The sequence below is a fragment of the Centroberyx gerrardi genome, chromosome 24 (assembly GCF_048128805.1).
Source record: "Centroberyx gerrardi isolate f3 chromosome 24, fCenGer3.hap1.cur.20231027, whole genome shotgun sequence".
Lineage (NCBI taxonomy): Eukaryota > Metazoa > Chordata > Actinopteri > Beryciformes > Berycidae > Centroberyx > Centroberyx gerrardi.
The window spans coordinates 24,317,605-24,322,604 of NC_136020.1; the positions used below are offsets into that span (position 1 = coordinate 24,317,605).

At 43.1% G+C, this 5,000-nt stretch overlaps 1 protein-coding gene across 2 annotated transcripts in view; it reads left to right on the top strand.

The window, feature by feature from the left end:
- Positions 1-2,051: 2,051 nt before the first annotated feature.
- Positions 2,052-5,000, top strand: part of mdm2 (MDM2 proto-oncogene) — an 11,867-nt gene continuing 8,918 nt past the window's right edge. Inside the window, exon 1 of one of the 2 annotated variants that reach the window (XM_071919317.2) lies at positions 2,052-2,121. The gene's annotated coding sequence lies outside the window, so the exon portion shown is untranslated. Of the gene's footprint in view, positions 2,122-4,710; positions 4,727-5,000 lie in introns of those variants that run through there. The other variant, XM_078282008.1, reaches the window with a different exon arrangement.

A 5,000-nucleotide genomic window follows, 5' to 3' on the forward strand; every position in this document is an offset into this window, starting at 1 on the left:
ACTACAGATCTGTAATCTAAACTGAATCCACTCTGGTTGGGAAGGAGTGGTTTGTTTACTTAGTGATAGTTAATCTCTCGCTCTTTATTATTAATCTGTATTATTAATCTGTATTATTAATATGTATTATTAATCTGTATTATTAATATGTATTATTAATCTGTATTATTAATATGTATTATTAATCTGTACGTTTTTTGGCACCTATCTGCTCCTTCATACTTTGAGCTAGAAACTCCATTCAAACTTTAAAATGTTCAGCTTGTATAGGACATGATTGCTTGTATTTAACTTTTTGATATCTATTATACTTTTAAACTATTCTACTTTTTTCCACTTTTTTTATGATGGGAGTCAACGGACAAAATGTTCAACTTTTTTATATCTTTTATACTTTTTGAACTATTCAACTTTTTAGTACCTGTTTTTACAATGTAAGTCTATGGGAGGACTGTTCAAACCATGCCCTGTTTGAACTCTAACTACTCTTTCATACTTTAAGATAGAAACTCTATTCAAACTTTAAACGGGTCACCACTTTTAGTACTTTATTACTCTTATTCAGCTTTTTGATACCTTTTGAACTTTTTGAATAATCACAGTTTAAGTTTTATACTTTTTTCAACCTTTATAATGCGATCCAGCCTAGAGTGCGTGATGTCACAACTCTCTAGCAGACTTTACAGGCCGTACTTTTCACTAAATTCACACATTTTAAAACTGTGACAGTTCACACAACTTTAACACTACATACACATATTATACATCAAACCCTTCAGCTACTTCTGCTCTCATTCACAATGTCAATATATAAGCGATGCGATGTATAGTTTTTGAGATATTAACGTTTGTTTGGCACTAGTGTTCCACTCTTTTTCACAGTAGTTTCTGCAGCTCTTCTGCTTATTTCACTCTTCTCCATTTCAACATGTCTTTTACATATTTTCATACCTTTTTACTTCTTAGTATTAATAGATTTTAGTACATTTCTAACATTACTTGTCACTTTCTTACTTTCTGTTTTTTTCTACTGAATATATACCTACTCTTCATACTCCCTGTACCTTTCAGCTTTTACAAAATAGCCTTCCTACTCTTATAATATTCAAACTCTTTCCACCTTCCACCTTTTACACATAAGCCTTCCTACATATTTTCTTACTTTTGTACTTGTTACTATTATGAAATTTTAGTACATTTCTAACATTATTACTTATCACTTTGACACTCATTACAGCTCCTTCACAGAAGTGTTTTAAACTGCCACATTTCTCACAGTTTTAACATTACATACACATATTATACTTTGCTTCAGCCGTTTCAGTTTGAACAGACAATCCAGAGACATGTTCAAAAACACACACACACACACACACACAGCTGCTGGTACGTACACATCCACCCGCACGCGCACACACACACACACAGAAATATGTGACATAGATACAGCCATAGGATAAGAAAGAGGGAAAGAGGAGAGTGATCAGTCACAGCCGACAGAAAGGGTGAGCTGTACCCACACTAAACTGCACCAGTGTTTTTTACTGACAAGCCACAGTTTGCACTCTCAGCAATCACACGCATTTTCTCCAGAAAATGCACCTTTCTAGTTCAATTTAGTTTCCTACCCTACATATATTCGCAAACACCCCGTTGCATGTAAGAAAAGTCAGTAACACCAGCAATTGAAATAAAATGTTTTTATGGTGAAATATATTTATTACCTTTTCGATTTTTTTCAAATGACAGTGTGTGTGTGTGTAGAGAGAGAGAGAGAGAGAGAGAGAGAACATTACTTTTCACTCACTACAGTACTCACTATTCAAATCATCACAATGCACAACCGACAAGCATAGTTAACATCAATGCTATCATAACTGGCTCGCTAGCTGCTAACGTTAGCTACAGCTCGAACCTGTAATCCCCTAATCCCACCCATTGATGATTTAATTATTTTAGCGGACGATTTCATTGGTTTAGCGGTCGACCTGTAGCCCCGCCCCGTTCTGTAGCCCCGCCCCGTTCTGCAGCTGGGTGCTTCTCGCCCTGACGAGCTACCGGACACGGCTAACAGCTAACAGCTAACAGCTTCAGCACTGGGAACAGCACAGCGACAGGAAGGTAGGTTCATAAAACTGATTCAGACTGAGTAAGGATGAACTCCAGAGACAGAACTGGGTCTGGATCCTGTCTAAACCCCGCTGAGCCCGAGTTCCGCACTGCAGCGTTAGCATTAGCATTAGCATCAGCACCAGGCTAACAGCAGCATGCTAGCAGGCCGCGGAGCCTCGGCCTCTCCCGCTCCTCTCAGGCAACAGAACCAGACAGAAACACGGCGCCTCACAGCGGGTTGAGTCCGAGCTCAACTCAAAGCCTTAAAGGTTTTTACACACGGTTAAAGTTTACTGTTAATGTTGCATTTGAGTCTTTAATGCGTTTTCTGGGATTTTGAAAAGTGTTTTTCTCGGTGCTTTAGCTTCTTTTCTACTGACTAACCGCCTGGTTCTGCTGATTTGTTATATTCTGATGCTGCTTTTGTACTGCCAGGGTTGATTTAGGTCTTAAACTGTATTTGTCTTGGCAGTAAAAAGCAGAAACAAGTCTAATTTTTTATTTGACTTGGCAGTAAAAAGCAGAAACAAGTCTAATTTGTATTTGACTTGGCAGTAAAAAGAGGAAACAAGTCAAACGCGTAACTTCCAGAAACCTGTAAGTTAGTCCTGCGGACTGAGCGGCTGTTCCCGGACTGACAGAACCAGAGAGAGGCTCAGTATCAGGTGAACATCGGTAATTGTAATAATTAATTAAACATGTTAATGTTGAGGTGAGTTGAAGAGTGAAGATAACCGCCAGCTGATGTCAGGGTGTCACGTTCAATTTTCGCGGCTCGACCCAGCTAGCTGTTGGGTTAGGGTTAGCTAGCTGCTAGCTGCTAGCTAACGGGATGCTGTGCAGCTGGATGTTAATGCTACAGGAGAGCTGGGAAAGCACCGGTGGGATCAACCGTTTCCCAGCTCTGTAGAAGGGAATTCAAACACGTTTCTGCCTTTTTACCGCGTTAAGTTGTAAATGATTACATTGAATGTGTTGTAACCATGGAGACGGTTAGCCTGCTAGCTAACCGAAAGTATCAAGTGGTTTCAGAACTCCAGCTCGCTGTCGGTTCGTCGTTAGATGGCAGAAACTACATAACGCTAATTAACAGAAGACACCCTGACCCGTCAGTCCTGTTAAAACCTGCTAACAGCTAACTGAAGACTTTCTGAACCCGGAGCCTGGAAACCTCCTGCAGACAGGAGCTCAGCCATGTAAAACTCAGAGGATAAAAGTCCCAGAGGTTTTATTCTTATAGAGGTGAAATATATACAAGTCCGTCAGTCCACCGGTCAGTCCGACCCCGGGTCCCGGTCAGTCCGCCCCCCGGTCCCCGGTCAGTCCGCCCCCCGGGTCCCCGGTCAGTCCGCCCCCCGGGTCCCCGGTCAGTCCGCCCCCCGGTCCCCGGTCAGTCCGCCCCCCGGGTCCCCGGTCAGTCCGCCCCCGGGTCCCCGGTCAGTCCGCCCCCCGGGTCCCCGGTCAGTCCGCCTCGGCAGCAGCAGCACGTCACTCCGCTGTGTTGGAGGTACTTGGTGTCAAACTGTGCTGCAGCTTTCTCTGCTGCTCTCTGATCAGTCTGCAGAGAGAGAGAGAGAGAGAGCGAGAGCGAGAGCGAGAGCGAGAGCGAGAGAGAGAGAGAAGGGGTGTAACATGGGACAAGTCCGGGCATATCTTCACTGTGTGTGTGTGTGTGTGTGTGTGTGTGTGTGTGTGTGTGGTTACGGTAACCAGCAGCTGAGTCATGCAGCAGCCTGCATGTTAACTAACAGTCAGTCTGTCCATACAGTCAGCCTGACTGCTGCTCACACACACATTCCCACTGCAGGGCCAAACAGGGCTAACTCCAGTTGTTAAAATCATCAGTTACAATATTCATCTGTTTGTATGAATATTCTGAATATATATGAATATATTTCAGTGTGTGTAGCTCCACTGAGGTAAACAGCAGAGTAAACTGCAGCTTCTACATCAGAAACACTACAAGCTGATTTAGTTTGAAACTGTAAATGTGAAGTGTCTCTGTGTCTGGTTTTATGTTCATGGAAAGTGTTTTGGTAGCAGAAATGACAAAGTGCATCTCCTGCTCCTGGTGAAAGAATCAAGATAGAATACAACTTTATTGTTCAGCTAAGGAGAATCATGTTTGTCTCACCAAGAAGATAAAAACAGTTTGTTTTCCTCCTCCACCTGTTTCTAACCTGAACCAGTTCAGTTTCAGATTAGTTTCAGTTCAGTCTGCTGATTGAAAGGTGGAACAGAGAGGGTTGGCCCTGCAGTGGGAACGCAGCCTGCTGATGACTCAGCGTGACTAAGCCCTGGTTAGCCTGTTTTGGCCTGTGTTATTGTAAGCGTGACAGCGGTGTGAGTAAGCCTGGGCTAGTCCTGGCATGTCTCAGCAGGGCTACATGATGATATGGAATATAGTTAGAGGAGTCTGAACACATCACCTGCTGTGACAGGCTAAGCCCTCTGTTAGCCCTGTGTTAGCCCAGTATTAGCCCTGCCTGGCCCTGGTCTAGTCCTGACATGTCTCTGCTGCTCTATAAAAGCTGCAGCTCCGCTCGGCTCTCACTGCACTTTATGTACAGAAGGAGGATGGAGCAGCTGCACTGTAGATAAACTCATTTAACTGGTAAGAAAACGTGTGTGTGTGTGTGTGTGTGTGTGTGTGTGTGTGTGTGTGTGTGTGTGTGTGTGTGTGTGTGTGTGTGTCTGCTGCTGACGGGGCTCCAGGCCAGGAGGAGGACTGCCATGCTGTTAGGAAGACTTACTTATGTGTGTTGTGTTGATATCTGTTAGCTCTGGTTGTGTAAATGTGAAGCTAAAGCTCATTGACAATATTACACTTAAAGATAAATGTAGTTCATGTAAAGCTAAAGTTGGTAAAAGTTGAAGTCAGTAGTGTC